The sequence below is a fragment of the Giraffa tippelskirchi genome, chromosome X (genome assembly GCF_054371585.1).
Source record: "Giraffa tippelskirchi isolate mGirTip1 chromosome X, T2T-mGirTip1v1.2.pri, whole genome shotgun sequence".
Taxonomy (NCBI): Eukaryota; Metazoa; Chordata; class Mammalia; order Artiodactyla; family Giraffidae; genus Giraffa; species Giraffa tippelskirchi.
The window spans coordinates 56,270,475-56,288,926 of NC_137289.1; the positions used below are offsets into that span (position 1 = coordinate 56,270,475).

The 18,452-nt window shown below is 40.5% G+C and overlaps 1 pseudogene across 1 annotated transcript; it reads left to right on the forward strand.

Moving 5' to 3' along the window:
• Positions 1-13,654: 13,654 nt before the first annotated feature.
• LOC145535364 (T-complex protein 11-like X-linked protein 2) lies at positions 13,655-17,776 on the forward strand (annotated as a pseudogene). Its single transcript, XR_014075390.1, has 6 exons — positions 13,655-13,711; positions 14,602-14,738; positions 15,007-15,224; positions 15,320-15,501; positions 16,496-16,659; positions 17,468-17,776. The product of XR_014075390.1 is annotated as a T-complex protein 11-like X-linked protein 2 (transcript).
• Positions 17,777-18,452: the final 676 nt, after the last annotated feature.

An 18,452-nucleotide genomic window follows, 5' to 3' on the forward strand; every position in this document is an offset into this window, starting at 1 on the left:
AAAATACTAAAGGCATGTATGAGAAACCCACAGCCAACATCTCAGGGAGCAGTGAAAAGCTGAAAGACTTCCTGTGGAATTCAGGTACAAGATAAGGATACCACTCACATCACTTCTATTTAACATATTATTGAAAGTCTTACTAGCCACAGCAACCAAATGAAAACAAAATCAAGTCCCCCATACTGGAAGGGAAGAGAGAAAACACATCCTTTGCAGATGACATGATACTTTGTATTGAAAGCTCTAAAGACCACCTAAAACTATTACAACTCATGAATGAATCCTTTAAAGTTGCAGGGTAGAAAATTAACATGCAGAAATCACTTACATTTCTACACACTAATAATGGAATATCACAAACAGAAAGATTTTTAAAAATTCTGTTTCAATTGCATCAAAAAGAATAAAATGCCTAGGAGCACACGTAACCAAGGAGGTGAAAACCCTATACTTTAAAAACTGATGAAAGAAATTGAAGGTGAATAGAGAACTAGATATCCTGTGCTCTTGGGTTGAAAGAATTAATATTGTTAAAATGTCCATACTACCCAAAGCAATGTACAGCTTTAATGCAATCCCTATCCAAATACCCATGCCATTTTTCACGAAACTAGAACCAATAATCCAAAATTTATATGGAATCACAAAAGACCTCCAATTGCTAAAGCCATCTTGAACAAAAAGCAAAGATGGAGGTATAACCCTCTCAAAATCTAGACTATACAACAAAGCTACAGTAATCAAAACAGCATAATACTGGTACAGAACACAGACATAGATGAATGATGTAGAATAAACAGTCCAGAAATAAACCCATGCACCTATGGTCAATTAACCTATGAAAAAGGAGGCAAGATATACAATGGAGAAAAGACAGTTTTCAATACGTGGTGCTGGGAAAACGGGTCTGCTGCTAAGTCACTTCAGTCGTGTCCGACTCTGTGCAACCCCATAGACGGCAGCCCACCAGGCTCCGCCGACCCTGAGATTCTCCAGGCAAGAATACTGGAGTGGGTTGCCGTTTCCTTCTCCAGTGCATGAAAGGGAAAAGTGAAAGTGAAATCTCTCATTCCCCGACTCTTAGCGACCCCATGGACTGTAGCCTACGAGGCTCCTCCCTCCATGGGATTTTCCAGGAAAGAGTACTGGAGTGGAGTGCCATTGCCTTCTCTAGTCATGTACTTGCAAAACAAAGATTAGAACTTTCTCTCACACCATATACAAAAATAAACTCCAAAAGTTTTAAGGAGCTACGTTTAAGACTTCAAACCACAAAGCTCCTAGAAGAGAACATAAGCAGAACACTCATTGACAAAAATAGCAGTATTTTTTTGATGAGTCTTCTAAGGCAAAAGAAATAAAAGCAAAAATAGTCAAACGAGACGTAATTAAACTTAAGAGTTTTTGCACAGGCAAGAAAACCATAAAAAATGAAAACCTAAGGATTGGGATAAAATATTTGCAAACAATGTGATCAAGAAGGGTTTTGAATTCAAACTATATAAACAACTCATAGAACTAAGTATCAAAACAAAAAACAATTCAGTCAAAAATGGGCAGGAAGCCTGAATAGACATTTCTCCAGAGAAGATGTACAGATGGTTAACAGGCACAGGAAAAGATGCTCAACATCGCTAGTAAGAGGGATACAAATCAAAACAACCATGAGGTACCACTTCACTGCAGTCCAAATGGATGTCATAAAGAGGTCTACAAATAACAAATGTTCGAGAGACTGTGGAGAACAGGGAGTTCTTTCACCCTGTTGGTGGGAATGGAAATTGGTGCAGCCACTATGGAAAACCATATGGAGCTCCTTCAAAAACTAAAAATAAAACTACCACATGATCCAACAATTCCACTCCTGGATATATATCCAGAACAATAACAAAAACAATGAAAAGATACATAACCCCATTGTTCATAGCAGCACTACAGTAGCAAATGTATGGCAGCAACCCGTGTCCATCAACAGATAAATGGATAGAATAATGTGGTGCACGCTCGTGCCTATGCACACACACACACAGACACAAACACAGACACACACACACACACACACAGAGAGAAATATTACTCAGCCATGAAAAGAATGAAATTCTGCTATTTGCTGCAATATGGATGGACCTAGACAATATTATGTTTAGTGAAATGTCAGACATAGAAGGACACATAACTGTATGACACCACTTGCATGCGGAAACTAAAAAAAGAATACAAATGAATGCATACACAAATTGGAAACAGACTCACAGATAAGGAAAACAAAATTTTGGTTACAAACGGGTGAGGGAAGGTACAAGGGACAAACCAGTGGAATGGGATTAAGAGATACAATTACTAAGTATAAAATAGATAAACAGCAATCATATACACTGTAGCACAGTGAATTATAAGCATCATCTGATAATAACTAATAGTGGGGTATAACCTGGGAAACTACTGGATCACTATGCCATACACTGAAAACTAATATAATACTGTAAATCAACTATTGTTGTTGTTTTGTCGATAAATCGTGTCCGACTCTTCTGACCCTGTGTATTAATCATTTACCACCAGGATCCTCTGTCCATGGGCTTTCCCAGGTAAGGATACTGGAGTGCATTGCCATTTCCTTCTCCATGGGATCTTCCTGACCTAGGGATTGAAGCCACATCTTATTCTTGGCAGGCAGCTTCTTTACTGCTAAGCCACCAGAAGAGTCCAAATCAACTGTACTTGAATTAAAAAGAAAAACCATGCAAAATTCTTTAATGAATTATTCATCCTGCTTCTATAATGAAATAATACGCTACATTTCAAAGACCTACCAAAAATAAAACACTGATTAATTAATAATGATGGTTACCACCATGCTTACATGAAAGATCTTTAATTGTACCAGTCTGATTTAAGATATTAATAATAGCAGCTTAACTTTGATTGCATGGAAAAACTCTATGCTTTTATTTTTTCCCATCTCATTTTGTGTTACTGGTGTCCTGGTTTACATCTTTTGATATTGTGAGCACTAACAAATTATTGCAACTTTATTTTTTAATAATTAATTAATTTAATTTAAATGGAGGCTAACTACTTTACACTATTTTGGTGGTTTTTGCTGTATATTGACATGAATCAGTCGCAGGTGTACATGTGTCCCCCATCCCGAACTCCCTCCCACCTCCCTCCCCATCCCATGCTTCTTGGTTATCCCAGTGAACTGGCTTTGAGTGACCTATTTCATACATCACACTTGGACTGGTCATCTATTTCACGTATGGTAACATACATGTTTCGATGCTATTCTCTCAAATCATCCCACCCTCGCCTTCTCCCACATGGTCCTAAAATCTGTACTTTATACCCGTGTCTCTTTTACTGTCTTGCATATAGGGACATCGTTACCATCTTTCTAACTTCCATGTATATGCATTAATACACTGTGTTTGATTTTCTCACTTACTTTACATTGTATAACAGGCTCCAGTTTCATCCACCTCATTAGAACTCACTCAAATGCAGTTTTTAATAGCTGAGTAATATTCCATTGTGTATCTGTACCACAACTTTCTTGTCCATTCGTCTGCTGATGGACATCTAGGTTGCTTCCATGTCCTAGTAAACAGTGCTGCAATGAACATCGGGGTACATGTGTCTCTTTCAATTCCAGTTTCCTGGGTGTGTATGCCCAGCAGTGGGATTGCTGGGTCATGTGGCAGTTGTATTTTCTGTTTTTCAAGGAATCTCCACACCGTTCTCCATAGTGGCTGTAGTAGTTTGCCTTGCCACCAACCGTGGAAGAGGGTTCCGTTTTCTCCACACCCTCTCCAGCATTTACTGTAGACTTTCTGACGGGACCCATCTGGCCAGCATGAGATGGTACCTCATTGTGGTTTTGCTTTTCATTTCTCTGAAAATGAGTGATGTTGAGCATCTTTTCATATGTTTGTCAGCCATCCGTGTGTTTTCTTTGGAGAAATGTCAGTTTAGTTCTTTGGCCCATTATTTGATTGGGTCATTTATTTTTAATACATTTCACTTTTATACGGAAGTTTCAAGTGTTCTCAATTTGACTATTTGCTTTACTTTTTCTTGTGAGTTACATCCTTTCCAAGGATTTTATGTTTATTAGTTGGTGTCTTTTTGTTTCCGCTTAAAGAACTCCCTTGAGCATTTTGTTTAAGGCAGGTCTAGTGGTGAAAAACTCCCTCAGCTTTGGTTTCTCTGGGAATGTCGTTATCTTTCTTTTCTGAAGGACAGCCTTTCTGAATAGAGTGTTCTTTGTTGTCACTTGTTTTCTTTCAGCACTTTGAATATATCATCCCACTCTCTCCAGGACTGCAATGTTTCTTTTCAGAAATTTCCTGATAGCCTTATGGGGTTGCCTTTTATGTGACAAGTCGCATTTCTCTCACAAACTTAAAAATTCTCTCCTTTAAAGGGAACCATCTTACAGTATCGGTGGTAATGTAAATTGATACTGCCACTATGGAGAACAGTATGGAGGTTCCTTAAAAAAGCTAAGCATATGTATGGCAAAAACCACTACAATATTGGAAAGTAATTTGCCCCCAACTAAATAAATCAATTTATTTAAAAAAATAAAAATTAAAAAAATAAAAAAGTAATAAAAAAAAAAAAGCTAAGCATAGAATTATCATATCACCCAGCAATCTCCCTCTTGGGCATACACCCAGAGAAAACCATAATTGAAAAAGACACATGGCCCCAGTGTTCATTGCAGCACTATTTACAATACCCTGGACATAGAATCAACGTAAATCTCCATCACAGAAGAATGCACAAAGAAACCGTGGTACATATATACAAATATATACAACGGAATGTTCCTCAGACACTGAAAGGAATGACGTAGATACTGTATACAGAGGGAAGGAATTCAAAGTGAGAAAAAGAAACATCATACAGTAACAATTGTGGAATCTAGAAAAAAGACACCGATGAACTTATCTGTAAAGCAGAAATAAAGACAGTCATAGAGAATGGACTCATGGATACTGAGGGTGGGGTAGGGTGTGGGATGCATTGGGGGACTGGGATTGACACACACACCCTACTAGGTATAAAGTAGGTAACTAATGAAAACCTACTGTATAGCACAGGAAACTTTACTCAGTGCTCTGTGGTGACCTAAATAGGCAGGAAAACCAAAAACGAGGGGATATATGTTGATGTATAGCTGACTAACGTTCCTGGATACCAAACTAACACAATATTTTAAAGCAAATATACTCCAAGAAAAACTGACCTTAAAAAAGTTGAAATGAAATTCTGTATTGTAAGAACTCAAAATAAGTAAAATATCAAGACAGTTAGAAAAAAAAAACAATTCTTTTCCTGTCTTTGACTTTTGAGGTTTTTATTAAAATGTGTCTTCATATAACCTACTCTGAGATGATATTGTTCAGGAAATTGGGAGTTTTATGAATTCGGATGTCGATGTTGTTCCATAAATTGAGTAGTTTTCAGCCATTATTTCCATAAATAAAATTTTCCCTTTTCTGTCTTTCCTCCTCCTTCTGTCTCCTCCTCCTCCTTCTCTTTTGTCTCCTTACCTAGGGTCCCCCATTATGGGTCCATGTAATGGGGTTCAAAAAGTCTCATAGATTTCTGCCACTCTTTTTCATTTTTTTCATGTCTGATTAGATAACTTGAAATTATCTATTTTTGAGTTCATAAATTCTTTCTTCTGCTTGACACAGTCTGCTGTTCAAGGTCTCTAGAATATTTCTACTCTCATCCATTGTATTCTTCAGCTCCAGAATATCTTTTTGGGCTCCTTTTCATGATTTCTATCTTCTTGTTGACTTTCCATTCTGTTCAAGTATTGCTTTCCTGATCTCATTGCGTTGTCTTGTAGCTGTCTGAGCATCTTTAAAGCAATCATTCTGAATTGTTTGTCAGGCACTTCATGGACCTGCGTTTCTATGGGGTCAATTACTGGGATATTAACTTGTTCATTAGTGCGGTGTTGGGCTTCCTAGATTTTTCCCATTGCTGGAAATCTCACGTTGGTGTCTTCACATTTGAGGAATTACTCTCCTCCACCAGTCTTTAGGAACTTTCTTCAGGAGATAAGCACGTGCACCAGTCAGCCAAGCTAGGTATACTGGGGGGTCTCTTAGCCTTCCTCTATGTATTCATCTGATCAACCCCTCTTGTTCATCTTGTGAATGAAGTGTTAGGATGATATACACCGTCTGTCAATTGCACAAAGCTAGCACACGTGATGATAGCCTCTTATTTATTATCCCTATCTTGGTCCCCAGAAGTGATTAAGGTACAACTGTTCACCCCATCAAGCAAAGTGGTCCCAGTTCTCTTTCTATGCCTGTGCATGTTCTGTAGAGGTTTGATTGCACCTTCAGCAGGGGTGTCTATGGAATGCCAATTTTGAAGAGGAAGGACACAAGGAGTGCTGAGGATGCTTGTAGGCCAATTGGGGCTTCCCTGGGTGATGGGTCCTGTGAAGTTTGTGAGGGGCAGTCCGTGAGGCAGTTAGTAGGAACAGCAGAGATTTGTTGAATTGGTGTCCAATTGGCTGTCATTCTTTCCCCAACTCGTTGTTTGCTGTTGTTCAGTTGGTCAGTCGTGTCCAGTGCTTTGCGAAACATGGACTGCACCATGCCAGGCTTCCCTGTCCTTCGCTATCCACTGAAGTTTGCTCAAACTCATGTCTACTGAGTCGATGTCATCAAACCATCTCATCCTCTGTGGCCCCCTTCTCCTCCTGCCCTAAATCTTTCACAGCATCAGGGTCTGTTTCAGTGACTTGGCTCTTTGCATAAAGCAGCAAGGGTGCTGGAGCTTCAGGGTCAGCATCAATCCTTCCAATGAATGTTCAGGGTTGATTTCCTTTAGCACTGAATGGTTTGATCATCGTGCTGTCCAAGGGACTCTCAAGAATATTCTGCAGCACCACAGTTCAAAAACAGTAATTCTTCAGTGCTCAGCCTTTTTATGCTCCACCTCTCACATCCATACATGACTACTGGCAAAACTATAGCTTTGACTATATGGACATTTATCCGCAAAGTGATGTCTCTGCTTTTGAATATGATGTCTAAGTTTGTCATAGCTGTTTTCCAAGGAGAAAGCATCTTTTAATTTCATGGCTGCAGTCACCGTCTGCCGTCTGCAGTGATTTTGAAGCCAAAGCAAATAAGATCTCATACTCTTTCCATTGTTTCCCCACCTATTTGCCATCAAGTGGTGGGGTCAGAGGCCATGATCTTGGTTTTCTGAATACTGACTTTTAAGCCAACACTTTCACTCTCTTTCTTCCTCTTCATCAAGGGGCTCTTTAGTTCCTCTTCGCTTTCTGCCATTAAGGTGGTGTCATCTGCATATCTGAGGTTACTGATACTTCTTCAGTCAATCTTGATTCCAGTTTTAGTTTCATCCACCCTGGCATTTTGCATGATGTACTCTGCATATAATTAAATAAGCAGGGTGACAATATATAGTCTTGAGGTACTCCTTTCCCAATTTGGAACCAGTCCATTGTTCCATGCCTGGTCCTAACTGTTGCTTCTTGACCTGCATACAGGTTTCTCAGGAGGCAGGTAAGGTGGTCTGGTATGTTCATCTCTTTAAGAATTTTCCACAGGTTGTTGTGATTCACACACTCAGTGGATTTAGTATAGGCAATGAAGGAGAAGTAGGTGTTTTTCTGGAATTCTCTTGCTTTTTCTATGATCCAACAGATGCTCTCAATTTGATCTCTGGTTTCTCTGTCCTTTCTGAATCCAGCTTGTACATTTGGATGTTCTCAGTTCACATACTATTGAAGCCTAGCTTGAAGGATTTTGAGGCTTACTTTGCTAGCAGGTGAAATGAGTGCAATTGTGGGGTAGTTTGAATATTCTTTGGCATTTCCCTTCTTTGGGATTGCAATGAAAACTGACCTTTCCCTGTCCTGTGGCCTGTGCTGAGGTTTTGTGTGCATTTTTGCTTCCCTTGTAGCTCAGTTGGTAAAGAAGCTGCCTGCAGTGCAGGAGACCCAGGTTTGATCCCTGGGTCGGGAAGATGCCCTGGAGAAGGAAATGGCAACCCATTCTAGGATCCTTGCCTGGAAAATCTCATGGACACAGGAGCCTGGTGGGCGGCAGTCCATGTGGTTGCAAAGAGTTGGGCATGATTGAGCGACTAACACTGACTTACTTACACTTCTTAATATCTTCTGTTTCTGTTAGGCATATACACTTTCTGTCCTTTATTGTGCCCATCTTTGCATGAAATATTCCCTTGGTATCTCTAATTTTCTTGAAGACATCTCGACTCTATCCCTTTCTATTGTTTTCCTCTATTTCTTTGCATTGTTCGTGAAGAAGGCTTTATTTTCTGTCCTTGCTATTCTTTGAAATTCTGCATTCAGATGAGTACATCTTTCCTTTTCTCCTTGCCTTTCACTTCCCTTCTTTTCTCAGCTATTTCTAAGGCATCCTCAGACAACCATTTTGCCTTTCTGCATTTCTCCTTCTTGGTGATAATTTTGATCATTGCCTCCTGTGCAGTGTTAGGAACCTCCATCCACAGTTCTTCAGGCACTCTCTCTATCAGGTCTAATCCCTTGAAGCTATTTGTCACATCCACTGCATAATCATAAGGGATTTGATTTAGGTCATATCTGAATGGCCTAGCGGTTTTCCCAACTTTCTCTTCAACTTAAGTCTGAATTTTGCAATAAGGACTTGATTATCTGAGCCACAGTCAGCTCCCAGTCTTGTTTTTGCTGACTGTATAGAGATTCTCCATTTTTGACTGCAAAGAATACGATCAATCTGATTTCGGTATTGACCATCTGGTGATGTCCAGCTCCTTGCTCTCCCAAGATTATTTAGCCCTGCTATTCCTTCTGGGTTCTGTATTTAGGCAAGAAAGAAGTGCAATTCTTGGGCAGCCTCTAGCACCACTGAATCATTTAGGTGTTCACCACACTCTCACCTTCCCTTGTGGGAAGTATTACCAGTCTAGTGCATCTCTCTAGGCATTGATATGTATAGTCTTGGTGGAAGATTGATATTGGTTAAATGACCCTGTTCTTAGTGTCTTCAATGTGTCTATTCTTGGATTTTTTTAATAAATACATCAGGGTGCTGAGCCTTTACCACGGGACACTGGGGCTCCTAGGAAAAAAAAAAGTCTCCATGGTTATTTGCCAAAATGTGTACTTGCAGATTCCTGCCAACTTCCTGACATCACACTCCACAATTATGTATTGAATGGAAAATATTTGAGTGGATATAAAAGAGGCAATCCATGAAAATGTTCATTCTAGTCTGGTACTACGCAAGTCTATGAATTACAAGTTTATGCACAATGTGTTTCACATGGAAGGGGTCCACACTACACTGAAGAGTCATATCAGGAGAAAAGACAGAGCTCATAAATCAACACCATACACAGAATCCCTGTGGTCTCATTTCTCTCCATCCTTTACTGGGCAGAAGTTTTCATTGTGAAGGTAATTTTTTATTTCTGTGCTGTGGTACTCCTCACAGGATGAGCCTATTATTCAACCTATTACATTCACCCCAGAGCTGTTGAATACTACATTGTGATGACTGATGCTCAGTCACCTCAGTCGTGTCTGACTCTTTGCGACCCTATAGGATGTAGCCTGCCAGGCTGCTCAGTCCTTGGGATTCTCCAGGCAAGATTACTGGAGTAGGTTGCCATGCCCTCATTCAGCGAATCTTCCCGACCCAGGGATTGATCCCAGGTCTCAGGCCTTGCAGGCAGATTCTTTATCACTGAGCCACCAGGGACTGGAGGGTAAGCATACTCTGCTTTATGTCATAGAGTACTACCTGGAACTGCTTCTCTTCTTTCCCATTGGTTAATACCGACAATAGAGTTACATCTATTTATGTAAATGAATTTCAGAAAGATACAAACAAAAACAGGTTTTGAATACAATTTCCGCAGAAATAACACAGTTTCATCTGATGCTAGTAATATCACTGTACTGTTGCTAGGTAAGTCAGCTTTGCTTTCTGAAAGTACATTCACATAGGGTATCTAGCTCACTTGTACATATTTGTGTTAGACCCAGGATTTCAGTATTTACCTTCAGGGTAACAGCATCACAAGTGTTCTGTTGCTATCATTTCCCACTTTTCCATGTGAGATGAAGCCACTCCTTCTCCTAAAGCCACTGGCACCAACTTCCAAAATGGCCAGCTCAAAGCAAAAAAATAACAGAAGAGAAATTTGTTCTCATGAAATCCTACCAAATCACGGGCAAGCTCATCAAGCTGCTTGCCTAAATACAGTGCTTGATAATGTCTAAACTGGCCCCCAGAGATACAGATCTTTAACTGCTGACCGGGGTCCACTGATGCAGCTCAAAGTTTTTAGAAGGTCCTGAGAAAAACCTGGTAATCCTCTCAGAGAAAGAGTGACTGATTGGAGTATCAGGTCTGACAGAAGCAAAATCTGACTTGAAGAGGGATAAGGAGAAGGCCAGAATTTGTCTTTTGATGTAAAAAGTTGAGCCCAGTCACCCTCAGGAGAGCATAGTTGGGCTAGGTAAAATTGTTGTGCCTATTAAAAGAAGTATACTAATTAAAAGAAACTATAATCACATGCTAATTAAAAGAACTATATTTGGCCTTGATGTCAGATTCCATTCTATGACTATATATAGATGTTTCCTAACTCTGTCTTAAAATTTTAGAGTAATTTCTATTTTAAATAAAGATAAGCCTCATTTGTGGCTCTTAATTTTGTGTGTCCCATAAGTAATTCTCCACAGTTAGATGAGACACAGTCACTTGCACAAGTAAATGTCTTCACTTACTGTTCTTCACTCCAAAACTTAGGACATTTTTCAGTAAGCCTAGAACCACAAACAGAGTCTCTTGTCTTTTCTAAATTCCTCATCTTTAGCCACAATGGAAAATTAGATCTGCTGCATTTTCTTCAGCTCATATATATAGCCATGCCATATTGCAGAAACCTAGCAAAACATCCCCCTTAATGGATAGCATTGTTTACCAAAGCCAGCAAACCAGAAAGATTAGGTCAAACTAATTTTGGACATACTGATGATCCTGCAGTTTCCCACACAAACCAGCAAAATAGGTGTTTCTGGATGTTCAGTTTAACAACAAGCTCAACCCTACAAGATATGTTCCTACTCTTTTTCTCTCCATTCTGGGGAGACACAGACAGAATATGAACTGTAAGATCTAATCAATTCAGATTCCACTCATTTGTAACTGTTGTAATTCAGGCACATGGAGTATGGTGATTAAATGTTCTGATAGCTTCTTTTCTGGGTTTATTTAAAAGAAGAAAATGTTTTCAGCTAACATGAAGCTATTCATGTACTGCGCACACACACAGAGAGACACACACACACGCGCGTGCGCACGCACACACACACACACACATATATATAGAGAGAGAGATAGCTTTCTACTATACACAAAACTTAGAGGCCATGAAATAGATTCAGCTGTGACTGGGTCTAATTAGCAGTAGTACTAGAAATGACTTATGTGGCATTCCAAAGAGATCTGTCATGATCTCATCTTTTCAGTAACTGAGGCTGATTTGCCAGATTTTGTCAATTAGTAAAGTTTATCCCACTGTTACTTTTCAGTGTGAACCTAGTGTGTGACCAGAACACAGAGTCTGGAACCAGTCTGCTGTCTGTATACCATTCTTGGTTGGCCACCTACAATATCCATGACCTCTTGGTCAAGAGAATGTTTTCATACCTCTGGAATTCCTTGTCCTCATCATAACCTTCTGTATCAGCACCAATCTATAGAGTTACCTCTCTGAAATGAGTTATCCTTTTAAAGCGTATGGCTCATAGTAATCAATAGACACGGTTTTTCTCCCCAAATTAAGAACTGCAACTCAGCAGATTTGTTTTAATCATTTAGACCTGCATGAGACTGAAGTCAACAGTGCTTATGTGGACACGCTGCTTTGGCTCATACAGTAGTTTCTGCAGCAGTAGTTTCCTTTGCTATTATTTTCTCCCATTCTGAAGGCTGTCCTTTCACTTTGCTTATGGTTTCCTTTGTTGTGCAAAAGCTTTAATTTTAATAAGGTCCCGTTTGTTTATTTCTGCTTTTATTTCCAATATTCTGGGAGGAGGGTCATAGAGGATCCTGCTGTGGTTTATGTCGGAGAGTGTTTTGCCTATGTTTTCCTCTAGGAGTTTTATAGTTTCTGGTCTTACGTTTAGATCTTTAATCCATTTTGAGTTTATTTTTGTGTATGGTGTTAGAAAGTGTTCTAGTTTCATTCTTTTCCAACTGGTTGACCAGTTTTCCCAGTACCACTTGTTAAAGAGTTTGTCTTTTCTCCATTGTATATGCTTGCTTCCTTTGTCAAAGATATGGTGTCCATAGGTGCGTGGATTAATCTCAGGGCTTTCTATTTTCTTCCACTGATCTATATTTCTGCCCTTGTGCCAGTACCATACTGTCTTGATGACTGTGGCTTTGTAGTAGAGCCTGAAGTCAGGTAGGTTGATGCCTCCAGTTCCATTCTTCTTTCTCAAGATTGCTTTGGCTATTCGAGGTTTTTTGTATTTCCATACAAATTGTGAAATTATTTGTTCTAGTTCTCTGAAAAATACTGTTGGTAGCTTGATAGGGATTGCATTGAATCTATAGATTGCTCTGGGTAGTATACTCATTTTTGCACTATATTGATTCTTCTGATCCATGAACACGGTATATTTCTCCATCTATTTGTGTCCTCTTTGATTTCTTTCATCAGTGGTTTATAGTTTTCTATATTTAAGTCTTTTGTTTCTTTAGGAAGATGTATTCCTAAGTATGTTATTCTTTTCATTGCCACGGTGAATGGAATTGTTTCCTTAATTTCTCTTTCTGTTTTCTCGTTGTTAGTGTATAGGAATGCAAGGCATTTCTGTGTGTTGATTTCATATCCTGCAACTTTACTATATTCATTGATTAGCTCTAGTAATTTTCTGGTGGAGTCTTTAGGGTTTTCTATGTAGAGGATCATGTCATCTGCAAATAGTGAGAGTTTTACTTCTTCTGTTCCAAAGCTGGATTCCATTTATTTCTTTTTCTGCTCTGATTGCTGTGGCCAAAACTTCCAAAACTATGTTGAGGAGTAGGGGTGAGAGTGGGCACCTTTGTCTTGTTCCTGACGTTAGGGGAAATGCTTTCAGTTTTTCACCATTTAGGATAATGTTTGCTTTTCTTTGCATTTGTTTTTGTCACAGTTATTTTTCTTCCTATCTTTATCTCATTCTGCCCAGAAAATAGTACAGCACTACTGTTACTACTAATCCCAATGAAGCCTTAAATTATAACTGGCTCCTAAACAGAGAGAAATCATATTCTGAATATGCAATTGGGAAACCTGGTTTCTGGAGCCCCAGTAGACATAGGCTGGCATGCCTTTGCCTTAAGGAGATTGTTCATCAAAGAGTGCTTGGGGTTCCAAATAATCTGGCTCCATTGATTGTCTTTTCTGGGCAGATATTGCTATCACTGCTATTACCACGCCAGAACAGCCTAAGAGATGAGATTGAAGAAGCTCTGGACATAGATCTCCTCAAGCAGGAAGCAGAGCATGGGGCCCTGGATGTCCCTCATCTCTCCAACTACACTCTTAATTTGATGACCCTGCTGTGTGCACCAGTCCGAGATGAAGCAGTGCGAAAACTAAAGAGCATAACAGATCCTGTGCAGTTACTGAGGTGAGAAACTAGATGTACTGTTCCTGAACACTAGATGTAGTATCCTGTCGTAGACACTGTACCAGAAAACTCTGGGCCAGATACTGGGTTATAGCCCCTGGCTTGCCTAGTTCTTCTATACTGAAGAACGGAGTAATACCTCTATTGTTCCTCTCTGGATTATTGGCTTTTATTTTCAAAGGATGGCTTCTCAGAAGCCTTTTGATGATCTTCAGATCATTTGGACCCTTTCTAAGAAATGATGCTGTTCAGATACTGGCTTCCCAGGTGACACTAGTGGTAAAGAATCCCCCTGCCAATGTAGGAGATGCAAGAGAAGAGGGTTCACTGCCTGGGTCGGGATGATCCTGTGGAGAAGGAAACGGCAACCCACTCCAACATTCTTGTCTAGACACCAGAGTACAGTATCTGTTTCTCTGGGAGATTTCAAGCAGCACTTTTGCAGATAATTTCTTATGTATCCTAACTCAAACCTCGTGGGGGAACAGGAATGAGGATGATCCCTGTTTCACAGATAGAAGAACCAAGACCCAGAGGTAAAGTCATAAGCCAAATGAGTTGCAAATTCAACCACCATCATCCCAACTACCCACAGAGAGTTAGAATTTTAGTCATTTTTCTGAGATGGAGTACCTACAGTGGAAAGAGCGCTAGACTGGTAACTAAAAGGTCAGAAGATGCATCTGTTCCTAGCTCTGATAACAACTCACACTGTGGCCTTGGGTCCCTGGCTGCAATGTGTGTATTTGTAAACTGAAGTAGGACTGCGGTTTTTAAGGCCATTTTTAACTCTAAGACACTGCAATTTTAGGACTCTTAGCTTGAGTTCCACCTCACCCCACTAGATTACCTTTTAGAGTGTAAGCATGTGATTTTTCCTCCATTGACAGGGGCATCTTCCATGTTCTGGGCCTGATGAAAATGGACATGGTAAACTATCCTATACAGAGCCTCCCACCCTACCTGAAGGAACATTCTATCTGGTATGAATGAGCTAAATTCCAGGAACTCCTCAACAAGCAACCCAGTATGTTCAAAATTTAAGGACAGGAGAGGGGGAGATTTGACTTTCAGTCTGATTTCTTGCACTGAAAGGATACTTTCTTTTTTATTTTTTGATAAATAGTTTCTCCCTGTTGGACAGGGGGCTAGGGCCTGGGGTAGGAAGAAGGAACATTTCTCCAAGAGAAAAAATGTACAAAATCACTTATTTATTGAGGAAGAATATATCCTCAAGCCTTACTTTTCAAGCCTTGGTGTTTGAAGATATTTACATATTTCCTTCTATGTCATAGATCTCCTTGATTGCACCACAAAATGGTTAACCAAAACAGCTCTAGACCTCACTACACCACCTTCAAGTTCTCCTGACTCTCCCAGCTCCTCCAGCATGGCCCGCTCATCTCCAAATTGGGCAGTGGACAACCCACAACTTCCCAGTTCCACAATGGTGCTGTTCCAGGGTTACCTGAACCTTCTTCTCTGGGATCTTGACAGTAACGAGTTTCCTGAGGTAGGAACATAGGTTAGAATATTGCCTTTTTGTTTTGTATTCGATACCTTAACTAAAACACTCTTCTGACAGCTTGCTTTTCCCTGCCTCACCAGACTCTGCTAATGGATAGAATCCAGCTGCGGGACAAGGAGTCCCAGTTGAAGCAGTTGGCCATTCTGGCCTCAGTCTTGCTAGTGGCCAGAAGTTTCTCTGGTAGCGCTTTATTCAGTTCGACTGAATTTGTGAATAAACTGAAACACATAACCAAGGCCCTGATGGGGGAATTTAACTCCAGGTAAACTTCATAGAGGCTTCCCCGGTGACTCAGTGGTAAAGAATCTGTCTGCCAATGCAGGAGACCCAGATTTGAACCTTGGGTCAGGAAGATCCCCTGGAGTAAGAAATGGCAACCCACTCCAGTGTTCTTGCTTGGAGAATTCCATGGATAGATGAGCCTGGCAGGCTGCAGTCCACGGGGTTGCAAAAGAGTCAGACATGACTTAGAGACTAAACAACATGAGCAACAACAAATTTCCTAGATCTTTCTGAGAGTGGAAACTAGTATGTTGGTTTTGGAACTTAGGCAGTTAATGTATTACTGCCTTATTCTTCATCATAAACCACGCAAAAGACCTTGGGCATCATCTTCAAAGGTCATTGGTGCCTTTTGATAAACTGTTTTAAGGCTTGTGATGGAAACAAAACCTATTTCCAAGGAGGTGAGTGTGGTAACTAGTTTGCTATGAAAGATCCAGTACTGTGTGTGCTAAAAGTGAGTCATTATATACTTAAATAAGTGACACTGGATTTGTGTTTGTATATCCAGAAGTTGATCCCTTGGTCAATATGTATCCATAATTTGCTTCAAGCAGGGCACCTCAGCTGAAGTAAAAAGAAGAACTGGAAGTTCAGACCTCAATATATTTACAAGTTAATTGCTGAAGTAGGGAAGACAACTATGGAAAATGCCTAAGAAATCTTAAAACAGAATTTGAATAAAGTTTATGGGGCCAAAGAATACTGAGTAGATCCAAGAATGGAACTGAACCCTTGTCTAATTTGTTTCATTTGAAGTGGAGAATAGTATGAATTAGTTGATATGTACGAATTAATATGTGTGAAATAGTTGACATCTTGAGGGTAACAATGAAATGATTTGAAATGCTGAGTCCCCTGTTAGTGGTGGAGAGCTGGAATTCTTTTGTAAGTGGACCTGGCTTCTGGTGTTGGACTCTCTGGGCTTTGCCCCTATGCCAAGGTCACTCTGCTTTCTGTCCTTCATTATCTAGGCCTGAAGAGGCTATGGTGACTGTGAGTGAACAAGTGTCTCAGAAAATACGTGAACGCCTCAAAGACATGGGCCTAACTGCCCTGAGTAGTGAAAAGAAAGCCTCTCTTAGAGGCCAACTTCAGAACATCGCCAAGAAAGAGAACCATGTTCGTAGCATCATTGGTAAGAGTCCTCCTATGGTGGTGGGGCTGGGAAGGGGTGGCAAGAATGTGGAAGGTAAGAAGGTGGATTCAAGCCTGGAAGTCAATTGTGAAGCCATTCGAAAATGGAATGATCGTTGGGAAAGTCTTTTGGCTTTAGTTTCTTTATGTATGGTGTGCAGAACTGAAATAGATCTCTTTCAGTTTGAAGGTTTTAAGGTCAGCTAGGATGCGTAACTTGCAGGTGCTAGTGCTGAGTGATTCCTGGTCATTCTCTAACTATAACCCAAGACCTGTGATGGGAAACCCTTTCTATATCCCATGCTTTAAGTTACCATGACGGTCACTACTTCCCTCTAAGGAGCTGATGCTAATTTAGGCCGAAGGATATATTCCCTGCAAGAATGGGAGCAGTGAACTCGACCACCTTGCTTCTAATTTTTGAATCTTGACATAGTCTGATATGGTTGTAGGACCCAGTGTTGGTACACTGGCTGCAATGTGTGTCCTTAGAATTTCATGTACAATGTCTAGGATCCTCTTGTTAGGTCACACGCATCGGGAGCTCACTTAGCACCCCATAACATTATAAACAGCCAGAGACTTACTGGCTGGACATCTTTCAATAATGCATTGCTTTTAGGAGCTTTATAGCATTCCTTCTTCCAAAAGAAAAGAAAAAAATTCATTAACATGGTTTACCTAAATGAGTGGGTAGGTCAGTGAAAATGTGTTAATTTAAACGTCGGTGAACAGAGAGGGCAAGGGCATTGTGAATTTCTTCTGAAACCTCTTTGATCTTTCCCTTTTAACTTTTTTCTTGCACACAGATCAGCAGACCCACTTGTTTCTCAAAGGCTGTTTGGTTCACAGGATGCAGGAGTCTCTGCTAGACTTCCCTGTTGGCATTATTCTCATCAAGGGGGAGTTGACAAAACTGGGTTGGAAGTTTTTCAATCTGATGCGTCACAATCAGCAGGTATTTAGCCCCTATTATGATGAAATCCTTAAAGATATCATCCCTCCAGCTCAGGCCCAAGAAACAGAAGTGGAGTCTATCTGACAGTGCCAGACCCCAGTCTGGCAACAGGGACCCAGGAGAGAGGGCTCAGCATGTTCCTGGGATGACATCACCTGTGGCGAGCCGAGTAACATCTTCCTCACTATGGCCTGGACTCAGGGCTGCAGGATTCCAGCATGTAAATACAAACTGGCCCAGCCCCCTTCATAATAAACTTCTGTGCTGCAAGAAAACCTTGGTTCCTTCTGTGTTGCGACTGAATCCAGGTTTCGTGCCCTTATCCCCTACTGTCTGAGAACCCATGAGCTCGCAGTTCTCTTTCACTGGCTCATCATCTTCCTGCCTGGCTTGAGCAGGCATCAGGGCATCGGCTGCTAGCATTGTTTCCTCCAATGGAAAATCATTTCCTTGAGGGCTGTGAAAACTTTCTCTGGAATTTTTCCAAAGTATGAGTTCTGGAAGTATAAGGGCTTCTAGAGGTTGGGAATACGCTGAGTTACAGATCAGGGGAAGACATAGAACCCTAATTCCAGTATCACATTTTCCCTATAATTTTCAAACTGCAGTAATAGTAAGAGCCGCCACATCCTGTTCTGGTGTGGAGGACATGAAGCAGTATGCAAAAGTGAGGACTGGGTTAAAGTCAATATTGTCTGCCAACAAGCATTCATTTGAGGATATTTCTCAGCCTCAATGGGCGCTCTCTCTCTCTCTTTCTCTCTTTAGTGATCCTGGGGGTAAGTTTTAGACTCTCTCAAACCAATTGCAAATGCAAGCACTTAGGTCACAGACAC